The sequence below is a fragment of the Hippopotamus amphibius genome, unplaced genomic scaffold (genome assembly GCF_030028045.1).
Source record: "Hippopotamus amphibius kiboko isolate mHipAmp2 unplaced genomic scaffold, mHipAmp2.hap2 H_1, whole genome shotgun sequence".
NCBI classification, from domain to species: Eukaryota; Metazoa; Chordata; class Mammalia; order Artiodactyla; family Hippopotamidae; genus Hippopotamus; species Hippopotamus amphibius.
The window spans coordinates 685,917-699,834 of NW_026648280.1; the positions used below are offsets into that span (position 1 = coordinate 685,917).

The 13,918-nt window shown below is 51.0% G+C and overlaps 1 pseudogene; it reads left to right on the plus strand.

Annotated features, from left to right (window-relative positions):
• The first annotated feature begins 468 nt into the window (after window positions 1-468).
• Window positions 469-1,375, plus strand: LOC130843031 (olfactory receptor 13H1-like; annotated as a pseudogene).
• The last annotated feature ends 12,543 nt before the right edge of the window (window positions 1,376-13,918 follow it).

Genomic DNA, 13,918 nt, shown 5'->3' on the forward strand with positions numbered 1-13,918 from the left:
TGGTCCACATAAAAAAATTACCTGTATTAAAAAAAAAAAAAGAAATGCTGAATGAATCCAACCATAAATGGATTTACGATTGAATGACTCAACTAGAAATGCGTGAATGAAATAGTCCGTTTGCCAACATGTAAAAGAATCAATGAATGAATGACCCAATCCATCCAACCATTCATCAATCCAGGAATTAGTGAAGGATGGCAGGACAGGATGAGTCCGTGAGGGATGCTGAAAGGTGGATTGCATTAAGCAACTTTCCATCGATGGACACAGCCGTGCAGGGGTGAAGGATGGTATTCTGAGCAGCAGCCCCCTGGAACCCACTAGAGTCGGTGCCTCGAAAGCATCAAGGCGTGTTTACGCGAAGCTGCCGGTGTCTGAACAACTCACTCAAGACGACCCGTGTTCCCCCCCGCCCCCCCGCCCCAGCTAAGTTTCAGAAGGAGCATCTGGAACAGCACGGACGAGATGTACTTTGTTCTGCTGGGGCTGTCCCAGGACCCACGGGCTCAGACCGCGTTCTTCTGCCTGCTCCTCACGTCCTGCGTTGGCACCCTTCTTGGGACCAGCCTCACCCTGCTGCTGATCGACGACGACCCCCGGCTCCACACGCCCATGTACGTCTTCTTCAGCAACTTGTCCTTCCTGGACGTGTGTTACACCACGTCCAGTGTGCCCCAGATGCTGGCCAGCTGCTTGGTGGCCACGCCCATCATCCCTCCAGGACAGTGCTTGGCTCAGATGGCCGCAGGACCGTACCTGGGTGCAGTGGAGTGTCTCCTGCTGGCCGCCATGGCCCACGATCGCTGCGTGGCCATTGGTGACCCTCTGCGCTACGCGGTACGCATGGGGCCCCGGCTCTGCAGCCTGTTCGCCGGGACCTCGTGGGCTTCAGCCTTCCTGTTGACGGTGGTTCCCGTGATGACCACGCCCTTGGAGTTCTGTGGTCGCCAGGTCATCAACCACTTCCCGTGTGAGCTCCTGGCCCTGCTCAAGCTTGCCTGTTCTGACCTGCGTTTCTCTGAGTCACTCATGGTGGGCACCAGCAGCCCTGACCCTGCTGGCTCCTTTTGCCTTTATCGTGGCCTCCTATGGAAGGATCCTGGTGGCTGTGCTGCGGATGCGGTCCACAGAGGGCCGTGGCAAGGCGTTTTCCACGTGTGGGTCACACCTCACGGTGGTGGCCCTGTTCTATGGCACGGCCATCTCCATGTATATGATACCCCAGGACAGGACCACCCATGACCGAGACAAGATCATCTCCATGATCTATGGCATCCTCATCCCCATGGTGAACCCCCTCATCTACAGCCTGCGGAACAAAGACATGAGAGACGCCTTCAGGAGACTCCTGGGGAAAAGGACTGACCTCTAAGATGTGGTGCTGAGGGGAGAAGAAATAAATTAATATTATGGATTGCTTCATCTAGGCTGGGAACATTGTCCTTGCAACAATTCTATGGAGGTTGTGTTACACACACACACACACACACACACACACACACACACTCTCAAACACACAAAAGCTTATTTTTTAAAATCAATCATATGCTATTTTCTCAGAGGAAGTGAAGCAAGAGCCAATTAAGCAGTAACAAAGGCAAGAAGCTAAGTTCAGTGTGCGGTGTGGATGGGAAAGACACTGCCCCAGAAGGTCTCAGCGGCTGAAAGGGAAGAGGGATTAATAGATGGTCCCCTTCACATGTTTTATTTTTTAAAGATTTTTTTTTGATGTGGATCATTTTTAAAGTCTTTATTGAATCTGTTACAATATTGCTTCTGTTTTATGTTTTGGTATTTTGGCCACGAGGCATCTGGGTTTTAGCTCCCCAACTAGGGACTGAACCCACACCCCCAGCATTGGAAGGCAAAGTCTGAACCACTGGACCACCAGGGAAGTCTACCCCTCTGCATGCTGACCTACTCTGACAGCTGGTTTCGGGGCCCAGTGGCCAGCTCCCTGCGAGAACGGACTCTAGTCTCATCTGCTGCTCCATCACTCACTCTAGGAAGCTAAAAATGGTGTGTATATTTTAGAGGCACTTGTGTTGCTGCGTTTGTGGCCTCTGCCAACTTGTACAGCCTGGGCAGTGTCTCTCTGTGAAGAACTGTGGGGGGCAGATAAGTCAGGAGCTTGGGATTAACATACCCACACTACTCTATAGACGATGCGGTCCAACAAGGACCTACTGTACAGCACACGGAACTCTACTCAATATTCTGTGATAAGCTATATGAGAAAAGAATCTGAAAAAGAATGAATATATGTATATGTATAACTGAATCACTTTGCTGGACACCCCAACTAACACAACATGGTAAACCAACTATAATCCAATAAAAAGTAATTAAAAAAACTGTGAAAGATCCGAGATGTTACCTATTACAAACTAGCCTATTAAATGGATGCTGGAAAAAGACACAAGGTTCCTGGGTCAGAGACAAAGGACTTTGTTACTCACAGATAAAGTAGAACCTAATGCTTCATGTTTGTTTGCATCCGTTACATAAGCCCCCTAAGTCCCACAGGGATGAGTGCAAAGAGCTTATCATGGAGAACTGCGTGTGCAGTGGGTTGCATTACAGGAGAGGAACACTGAGTTGAGTGTTCTTCTATAGTCAACGGAAGGAAGTTTGCTCTCTGTGTAGGAGATGTTCTTCTCATGCTGCAAAGTTTCTTGTTGCAAACGCAACCCTGAGTCATGGCCTGGGTTAGGAGAAGCCAGGCTGCAGTCATGGCTTACCCAGTAAGAATGTGCATGGACACACAAGAACCAGTGATGATTTCTTTTTCCAATCCCCTCCTTTCCTTCTCCAGTACTCTCTGATGTGGTCCTATTTGCTAAAAAATGGCACGTTGAAGCACACAGAGCGAGAGCAACTAGCCCAAAGAACCGCCACTAAGTACTGGTACAGGCAAGATGGAAGTTCATCTGATGTGATGCTTCTTGCAGCATATCATAGCTGCATAATGCAAGGAAAAGGCCAGATGTTAAGGCATCAGCTGGCTATGGTTTCCTTCTCTCCTGGCCTGGCTGACTCGAGACCTTCCCCTAGGACAGAGGTGTCATTTCTTCCCATTGTGTAAAGGACTCTGAAAATCATAATCATAGCTTGCACATTTAACTACTGTTGTGTATCCAACTCTCTTTACTGCATTGTTTCCTTATCCATAAGTTAGGTATTACCCCATAGCAAAGATTAGGACATCGCACCCATAAAGCAGGCAAACATTTCCCTGGTTAAGCCCTTCACTGAGTCTGCCCAGCCCCACCATTGACTAAGATCTGTTTGTGGTGCTGAAATGACACTGAGATTATGGACTCAGTGACAGCTAAGGGAAGCAGATGACACTAACCAACTTGTGCCAAGGTGACCTCGAAGCATATTTATGGAATAAAGTGGGATCAAGATCCGTTGTTTTATAAAGAATAATAGAAGGCCCCAATTAGGGACGTGACATGACTTTGGTCGCACGTGAAGTCTGCATGTGCATCTATTCCACCACTCAGCAGCCACTCAGCATATGCCACGTGAGAGGACCCATGCTGGTTACTGAGGCAACAGAGTAGAGATAAGGCATCTATGATTCCTTTTTTTCTCTCAATACCCCAACATCTATGATTCCTGAATTCATAATGCCTTACAGTATGTTTATGGAGTGTCTGTAGGTACTATGCTGACTATTTCAACATTCACATGCTTGTTTCCCCAATTTTAGAACAGTTTCTGTATAGTAAAGGTGTTTTTAAAAATGGCTTTGGCAACCCTGAAAAACCGTACTATTTTGAAGGATGGATAAGAAAAAAGAAGAAAGAGGACAATATGAGAGAAAGAGAGAGAAAATGCGGTGGGAGAGAATGCCAGAGAATGGGAAAACAGTACATTCAGAAGAAAGGAGATTCTAGGAGATCAACGGACAGGCAAATAGAGAAAGTCAGAGAGAGACAGGGAGTAGGAGACATCAAGAGAGATGTAGATACTGACCGAGTCAGTCAGAGAGAAAATGAGAAATGAAATAGAAGGAAGGACAGAAATGAAGTGTCAGGGAGACCAACAGAGACTTTGGAGAGACTACAACAGAGAAAGACTGAGTAAAAAAGGCAGAGATACAGAGACAAAGAGGGTGAAAACTGATAAGAGATCAGGGAGGGAGAAAGAGAGAAAGAGAGAGAGACGAGAACGTCAGAGAGATGGATTGAGAGATATTTAGAGAGCTGAGCAAAGGAAAAGAAAAGAAGGCAAGGAGAGGGGCAGGAAATTACAAAAGACAAAGAAATAAGCACAGTTTTCCCCTAGTTTGCCTTCAATTCTCACATCCAGAGAGGGCAGGCAGCGTTCCCTGGAGAGCTCAAGTAAGGCTGTGCTCTTGTGCTAAGGTCTCCCCACCGAAGCATCATTAGTGATGGCCAGTTAGGATTCCTTATGGGAGCCAAGTGCGGTGCCCAGAGTCCTGACCTGAGGCTTAGTCAGAGCAGGGAGTCTGGTCATCGTTTCCTGCAGTCCCTTGCAACAAGGTTCTCCAAGGAACCAGCTAGAGCACTTTAATTCTTTCTGTAAAGAGGCCAGTTTGGACATGTTGCCACCTTTGTGGCTTCTGAGCTCAGGCACCAGGAATCCAGACATGCTGCCCATCCTTGGTCTTGGGGAACCAGCTGACTGTCCTGCTATGGGAAGCTGCAGCTTCGAAGCTTCCTCATGGTAAAGGAGGAAGCAGGAAATTTCTGGGTGAAGGTGAGTCTGTGGCAGGTTGTGGAATTCTGGGGAGACCCACATGTGTAGGCAGCATGGTGTTCTGTGCTCCAGAGATCCCAGTGTGCAACATTGATTGTGTGTGAGCATGTGTAGGAGGGCAATTTGTGTGGGGGGGGCACAGTGTTCCCCTTTTTTGAGGACTCAGGACTCCAAAGGCACACAGCACTTCCGCATGCTCTGCTCCTGCTTGGCCTCGCTTGCACCCACGACTTCAATAGGTCTTTAAATGTGAGGGCACTTGGTCATCTCAAATCTCAGTCTCCAGCCATCATCCCTCTCCCGAGTCCCAGCATCATTTACACAACTGACTACTGGAGAGTATTTTGGGGGAGCCTCCCAAACCCCTAAAACACAGTCAGTCCCCCAAATCAAATTCCTTTCCAAAATGTGGAAGAGTTTGGAGAACACGTATTCTTAATTTCAGGTTCATTACATTCATCCAGCTGCAAGCACAGCAGTGCAAGTAGTGCAAGCAGAAGACCCGTATTCACTCCGAGACTAGAATCCACAATTTTTCTCCAGTTGCCTCAGGTTTTGCAAACTGATCTTGTGCCTCTGCCTGCCACTGTCCATGATCGGCTACTTCCTACTCGGTCCGCCTCTCCATCGTCGTTCGTATCATCCTTCCCTTAACTTACAACACTCCAGCACTGGCATTCCGCCTGTTATGCCAACCAAGCTTATTCCTGCCGCAGGAGCTTTGCACTTGCTGTTACCTCTGCCTCGAATGCTCTTTCCCCACACAGTTACACGGCAGGATTTGCCTCATCTCCTCATCTGGCCCCTTGCTTTAAAACAACCCACTCGCTGATCACATTCTATCATATTATATTCTGGTATTTCCTTCATAACCTGTAATCTCTTTCTGAAAACATAAGACTAATTGCTAGCTTGCTGGTTGGTTATCTGTCTCCTGAGTTGCAATATCCATTCCATGAGAGGAGGGATGTCATGTCAGTTTCTCCAGTGAACCCCAGTGGCCAGCACAGTACCTAATGGCTGTTCAGCAAATAAATGCTTGAGTGGATGAACAGTGAAGCAGAAAGGTCTCTAGAGGCTGAAGTATAGGTGGAAGGTGCTGGGGGTGCCAGAAAGATAGTCCAAGGTAGGAAGGACCTCATACAGGTGTTAAGGAATTTCCACTTTATCCTGGAGGCCAAGGAGACCCAGTGAAGATTTTCAACTTGGGGGTATATGATACAATAAGTTTCAGGGGAAAATCGTGAGTATTAAACACGGAGATAGGTAGACAACACAAGTGGCCACTGTAGCCAAACAGGCCAGAGGGGAGGGCCCCAGTGAGGTGAGAGACCGATGAAGGGATGATTAGGGACCTGGGGGCTTTCTGTATCACCTTTCTATATTTTGAGATGACAACTCTTCAGTATGAATAAGTGTTATAGTCCCAGGCAATTTAGAAAATTTCTCTGAAGAGAAATCCTGCTGAGTAGTTTAAAACATGTCTCCCTTGGTCCTTTCCTCCACAAATCTGAAAATATTTAACTATTTCAGTATTTTCCCCATAACAGAGTTTCTCAAAGCCTTGAACAGATTGTTCTCACGGGGCCCTATAATTGGCTCAGGGATCAAGCACGTCTGAATTCGTATGCAAAACATCACGCAGGGGGTATTTTTTGGGGAAAGGTCTACGTCTTTTCTGGGGTCCCAAAAGGACACCGGATACAAAAGGGATTAAGTCAGTTTTGGTTACCATTATATTTCCAGCACCTAACACCAAATCCAGTCGATGAAGTGTACACAAAATATATTTGACGAACAGAGAAAAGCACACACACACACACACACACACACACACACACACACACACACACTATAGAATTATTCTCTCTCTAAAGAGTTGTAGCAAAGACCTCCAGCTGGCTTCTACACGGTGGTCTACAGATCTAGCCATACTTCAGCATAGGCTCAACGGTCCATTCTTCTTACCTAGCAGCAATTTCATCTTTCACAATACCGGCTGCCCAACAGACCGTCCTAACTAGGAACTGGGTCATTATCCATCGAAACAATACTCAGGTCTAAGACGACAGTGCTGTGATAACACTGCTTACTTAACTCACATATTCTTCAAAAAGCTGGTGAGTTAGCTATAGTAACTGTCTGCATCTTACAAAAGAGGAAACTGAGGCACAGAGAGCCTATGTCATTATGCTACGACAGGAACAGCATCGTTACGGAACCAATCAATTGCAGAGAACCCCCTCTCCTCAGCCACGATCCTCCACTCTTTAAATAAATATTAACACGTCTTCAACGCCAGACTCTGGGGACAGCCCTGGGGATGTGGTCAGCTGGGAACACGACCGACACAATCCCCATGACTCCCGAGGATGGGCGCCGTCCATGGATGTCCTGGGAGAGGAACAGGCCAGATTTCTCACCTGTTCACTGTCCACCCTGTGCTTCTCCATTCCAGGCCCTGGTGCTGAGAGAGGAAGAGCAGAGACCAGAGTCCTGAGCTCGGTTGTCCCCACGATGGACTGACGAAAGCTGCTGGTACTGAGGAGGGAGACGTAGCGGGAGAGGGAGGGGAGGGGAGGAGGAAGAGTCAGAGAAAAAGCTGGGAAGGATGGTGAGAGGCGAAGAGGAGAGGAAAACAGGAAGATGAGGGGGAAAGAGGGATGGGACAGAGGGACGGCACGAGGGTGGGTGGGGAAGAGACTAGGAGATGGAGCAGTCGATAGGCAGAGAAGGAAATCGAGACGTGTAGGGAAGGAAGGAAAGAAAGGGGAAAAGAGAGACAAGTGCGTGAGAATAAGGGTTAGGCAGGAGGAAAAGGAGAGAGACACAGAGATGAATAAAGCCAGGGGAAAGGAAGACAAGGGAGGGAAGAGAAATGGAGAGGAAGGAAGGAAGGAAGGAAGGAAGGAAGGAAGGAAGGAAGGAAGGAAGGGAAGAGAGAGTGAGAGGGGAAAATGAGTGACCCAGGGAGAGGACCCACAGCAGGAGACACGGCAGGGAAACAAAGACAGAAAGAGAAGGCGAGAAGGAGGGGGAGGGGGAGAAGTAAGGAAGCAAAGAGACAGAGGGAAGGGACCGGCGCCAAAACCCTCCGCCCCGCCAGGGGCTGCAGGGGCGCCTCACGGCTGCGCTTCTCCCCCAGGATGGGCCTGGCTGCCTGGAACGAGACGGGGACCTCAGACTTTGTGCGGCTGGGGCTGTGGGCCCCGCCACCCCTGAGGCCTCGCCGTGGGCGGCACTCCTGGGGCCTATCTGGCCTGGGCACTGGGCGACGGCACCCTGGTGGGGCTGATCGCCCCGGACCCGCGGCGGCGCCGGCCCAGGTACCTCCTGCTGGCCCCCCTGGCGCTGCCGGACGCCGCGGACGTGAGCACCACGCTCCCGCAGGCTCTGGCGCACGTGCCCGCTCGCGGAGCCGCGCTCTCCCCGGCGCGCTGCGGGGCCCAGCTCTCCCCGGGCAGCTGCGAGGCCATCCTTCTGGCTGCCGCGGCGCTGGGCCGCTGCCTGGCCGTGTGCCGGCCCCCGCGCTGCGCCGCCCGGGCCGCCGCCGCCTGGGCGCTGGGCTGCAGGCTGTCCGCGCCCCACGCCGTGGCCGCGCTGCGCCAGCGCTTCTGCCCCGGGAGGCCCGCGGTGGACCACTTCTTCTGCCCCGGGAGGCCCGCGGTGGACCACTTCTTCTGCCCCGGGAGGCCCCCGGTGGACCACTTCTTCTGCCCCGGGAGGCCCCCGGTGGACCACTTCTTCTGCCCCGGGAGGCCCGCGGTGGACCACTTCTTCTGCCCCGGGAGGCCCGCGGTGGACCACTTCTTCTGCCCCGGGAGGCCCCCGGTGGACCACTTCTTCTGCCCCGGGAGGCCCGCGGTGGACCACTTCTTCTGCGAGCTGCCCGCAGTGCTGAGGGCCGCGTGCGCGGACACCTCAGCCAACCCCACGCTCGTCTACAGCTTGGGCACGCCCATCCTCTTGGTGCCTTTGGCCTTCATCCTCGCCTCCTACGCCTTGATTCTGGCGGCCGTGGGCAAGCTGCCTTCCGCCAAGAGCCGCCTCAAGGCACTGTCCACCTGCAGCTCACACCTGGCCGTGGTGGGTCTCTTCTACGGCACGGTGGCCGCCGCGTACCTGCGCCCCCGGGGCTCCAGCGCCCTCCCCGCCAAGCGCCACAAGCTGGTGGCTGTTTTCTATCTCGTCGTCACCCCCGTCCTGAACTCGCTCATTTACAGCCTTCGAAACCGCCAGGTCCACGCGGCGGCCCGCTCTGCGCTCGCCCGGCTCCGGGGGTCGCGCACGGCGCTGGCTGACCCGGGGGCGCTGCACACACAGAGCTGGCACCTCCCTCCTGGGTGTGACGCGCACGGCGATCTTGCACGCGTGCCTCCGTCCCCCCGAATCTCTGCGCACCTGCTGGCGCGCTCTGCCTCTGTGCGCCGCTGTGCGGAGGTCAGGGCCCGCCGACACTTCTATAGAGGGCTGGAGGGTAAACATTTCCAGCTTTGCCAGCTGTAGGTTCTCTGTTGCCGCTGCTCAGCTCTGCCACTGCAGCCCGAAAGCCACAGGCGATCCGTGAAGGAGTGTGATTGTGTTTGCAGGAAACTCTTCGGGGTGCTGCAATGCGAGTTTTACATAAATGCTCACTGGTCACAAAATATTATTCTTTTGATTTTCTTTTCAGTCATTTAACCATGTGAAGACAGTTTTTTGTTCGTTTGCTTGCTTTTTGCTTGAGGGACATAGACGATGGGCTTAGGGCCCAGTTTGCTGACCCTTGATATAGGGTAAAAGACTGACCCAGGGAATTTCCTGGCGGTCCAGTGGTTAGGACCCCATGCTTCCACTGCGAGCGGCAAGGGTTCGGTCCCTGGTTGGGGAACTAAGATCCGGCGAGCCTGCGTGTTGCGGCAAAACAAAAACAAAACAAACAAACAAAACTGGCCAAACTGAATCACTGTCAGGAAAAAAGTAAATAAGGTATGTCAGGTATGGTCTTTCATGGGGTTTTTGGCCTCTGATCCAGTGTAAACTGGATTTATTGTCACCAAGATAGAATAGGTTACACTTGATATACAATTCATGTGCCAAGCATTTTTACAAGGTCTTTCAGTGTTGTAACTCAAGCTGCAGAATAACCTTATGAGGTAGACTGTCCTGTGCTCCACATTTTACACATTTGACAGGAGAGAAAATGAAGGCACAAGTAAGTAAGGTAACACACACAGCTAGGAGGTGATGCGTGGTCATCAAACACAGGCAGTCAGGGTCCAGAGCCATTTGCGACAGCACGGGTGGACCTGGAGGGCACCACGCTAAGTCAGACAGGAAGGCAAATGCTGTGTGTCTCCCTTACATGTGAGATCATATGGACGTGGACGTGGAGGAGGGTAAGCAGATATATCAACGTTGATTTCAATCTCGAGGTGACATAGATACAAACACAGAAATGGATACAGGGAGTTCCTTGGCGGCCCAGTGGTTAGGACTCTGCACGCTCACTGCCAAGGAGGACTTGGGTTCGATCCCTGGTCGGGGAACTAAGATCCCAGGAGCTGCATGAGGCAACCAAAAAAATTTTTTTAAACTTAAAAAATAAGCTGTGAAAAAAAGGAAGGATATGGATATAAGCAGAGAGAAGGGAGTGTAGATGTAGGTATAGATAATGATGCAATTATAGCTCAGCCGTCCGGAGCCTTCCGTCTTGAGATGCTGATGTTCTCTGTTCCACTCCATTTTTAACGCTGCTTGTGACGTAGTAAACTGATTCACAGGCAGGAAAACGCTGAAAACAGGCATCTGGCACAAAGCCAACATTCAGCAAATGGCAAGTTTACTTGTTCATTCTACAAACATATATAGAGCGCTCAGAATATGATGTGAACAGCTGCAAGCCGTACAGAGGTGGCACTGCGGTTCAGGCATGCAGTAACAGCAGCGCCAGAGGATGTTTCTAGAACCAGGCCTCATGCTAGCCCTTGGAAGCAGCATGTACTGTGATCTCTCTCTCTCTCTCTCTCTCTCTCACACCCATTAGCAGGTGGGTACTATTTTATGCCACATTTACAGAAGAGAAAACTGTAAGTCATGGTATTCAAACCCTTCATGGAAGCAAGTGGCGACATTTGCAGAGTCTACACACCCAACTGCTGTCACCAATAGCTGGTGTTTTCATTTTCTGCAATAAGGCCCTTCAGATGGCTATTTTTACTTTTGAAGTATGGCAGCCCTAGAGGAAAGAGCACGGATCATAAGCACAGAGCTTATTTCATGTTCCCCGACATAATCAGGAGTCATGAGGGTGTGGGAAAGGGTGGCAAGGACACAGTAAGACACGTGGGTGGGGATGTAGGCTGGGGAAAATTTTCCGGGGCCTCAAATGCCAGGGTGCAGAATGTGGGTTTCTCATGTGAATGACAGGAGCAGACAGAATCCAGCCCCTCTGGGACAGCCTGGAGGCTGGAGGTCGGAAGGACCATGGGGTGGAGAAGCCCAGGAGGAGGGAGTCTGGTGGGGACCGCAGCCTCCAGGGAAGCAGAGGCGCCACATTCCCCACCTCCTTCTGCCTTCACACAGGGCACACGGGCACCCAGTTGCTGGTGAATTCTCTGTGGGTTAAGTCCTCAGAGCTCTCGCTGTGTGGCCAGAGCCAAAGACTGAAATCTCTGGTTCCTAGTCAGCCCCGGGAGCTTCTGGATCAAGGGAGGTTGTCCGAGCTTTGTCCTGGGCTCCAGACAGATCAAGAAGGAGACGGTGAGTGGGTCTCTAGCAAAGAGGAAGGGGTCCAGGCTGCCAGGGGGTGAGAGGGCTGGGGCTTTGCCTGCCTGTGATGCTGGGACAGCTACAGCCCCTCTCCCAGTGTTGGTGATAATTGGTAACAGGGCATCAAGGTGTTGTGATGCTTTGATGGTGATGGTGAGGAAGGTGGTGGGGGTTAGGGCAGTGATGGTGGAGATGTTTACTGTGTCCCAAGGCTCGTACACGACCTCAGTCACGTCTCACGACAGTCTCATGGAGTAGACATCTTGGGTTTACGGTTCCATCTGGTTGCCTTTAAAGCCAGTTCCCTGAAACATTTGGGGCACTGACCCTTTTCCTGGCCTTTCTCGTCCCACCAGCCCAGAACCATCAGTACTGTCACCTCTCTTTTTCAGGTGAGGCCTCATCAAGGTTAAGCCACTTGCCCAAGTTTGCACAGCTTTTCGGAACTCTCAGCCTGGACTGGTCTCACTGCCCACCCCCACCATTTGGGGGAAGAGTTAAGCTCGAACTCTATCCTTCCATAGCAAGCATTTCACCATAACGATGTTTGCGTTAAACCTCTGTTTAGGAGAATAACTGCAAGGCAGACGGTTCCTCTCCTGTGCAGAGGTGAGCATCCTAGGTGCACCTGGGGCTGCGTGGAAGCAGGTGCTGTGTTAACAGAGATGCTTGTCATTCTGCATTGTATGCTTGGGTCACCCCGGCCATGGCCAGGGGTGGGGGTGGGAGGGCTTCAGAGGGATATGGATAGCCAGTGTCTGCAAATCATACTGCAGGAGGAACCATTCCAGAGAGGGCGTCCTCAAACAGAGAACTCCCTGCTACGTGCCAGGCACCGGGGGTTCAGCAGGGACCCAGGCAGAGAAGCTTTCCACCCTCAAAGAGGATCATCAAGAGGTTTTGTAAACTTTTCTTATCTTGTGGCCCCAGATGAAGAATTTGAGAGCCCTTTATCAGATGAAAAATATTCTTATTGGTCCAAGAGACTAGTGGTCAAATTCTTTGTATAGCGTAAAAGCCCCTGAAACATTCTTTGAGATTCACCTGGAGTTTATTATTTCTGTCTCTCTGTCTCTGTCTCTCTGTCTGTCTGCTCTCTCTCTTTCTCTGTCGGTCTTTCTGTCTCTCTTTCTCTCTGACTCCCTTTCTCTGTTTCTCTCTCTCTTTTTCTCTCTGTCTGTCTCTCTTTCTCTGTTGGTCTCTGTCACTTTCTGTCAGAAAGATTGAATTCATACATTATGATCAGAAGCCAGTGTCTGCAAGTGAGAAACCCCCTCCCCTAAGGCAGAGTGTGGACACTTTTCTCATGAAAACCAATGACACAGAAGTGCAACCAACGAGAAGCGTGTGGTTCGGAGCACATCTCAAACATCACTGTGCTCTCAAGTCACCCAGGAGGTCTATTCCGACTCAGTAGGTCTGTGTGGGGCTCTGCGGGTCTCAGCAGTTCCCAGGTGGCACTGCGGCCGCCCCTCCCTGAGCACAGTCTGAGGAGCCAGGGTCTAGGAAAGCCCTTCTAGAGCTCCAGCAAAACCTCTTAAGCTCACAACAGCCACTCCTGGCCCAAAGCAGAAATGGCGGTGATCAGGAAAGCCCTTGAAGCCAGACCCAGGGCATGGGAATCCTCCTGGTTAGTCATTCCTTCCCAGGTTAGTCATTACCCCCCCCCCCACCCAGAGTTCTGGGGGCCTGGGCGAGTAACCTAACCTTTCGAGTCTCTGCGCTGTTAGATCGGCGTGAGAGTACCTAGTCTGTAGGGCTGTCATGAGGATTCATCACATTGGTAACATGCTTAGAACAATGCATGGTACAAAGTAAGTCCTGTATAAGTGCTTGGCACAAATGAAATTGAGTCCCTCCCTTTCCCTCCTGGGGAGTAACCGCTAGCCCGATGGTTTAACTGTCATTCCCATGAGGGCAAAGAAAATGAACAAGGATTTTGCAGGAAGGGAAGAGGACTTTGCCGAGGGTAGCCATGAGGGATGTTGAGTGGGGGGGGGGGGTCTGTCCTGTGCATTGTAGAGGGTTTAAGAGCGTCCCTGTCTTCTGCCCGCTAGATGCCAGGAGCATCCCAGCTGCAACAACCCAACAACCCAGAGTGTCACCAAACACTGCCAAAGGTCACCAGGAGCGGGGAGCAAATCATTCCCAGCTGAGGACTATGGATTTATGTGTTGGTCAAAACCAACATTAAAAAGAAACTAGAATAGATTCAAACCAAACAGAATAGAAAATATTGTATGGGGAGAAAGTCTATATTTTTGTCTGTGTACTGGAAAAGAACCTCAACCATTCAACGGACCAAATTTTATTGAGCACCTACTATACACCAGGCGCTCTTTTCTCTGCCACAAACACAGCTGTGATTCAGGCAGAAAAGCCCTCATGGATGTAACTTCCTAAGTGGGGAAGACAGATGATAAACAAGTAAGCA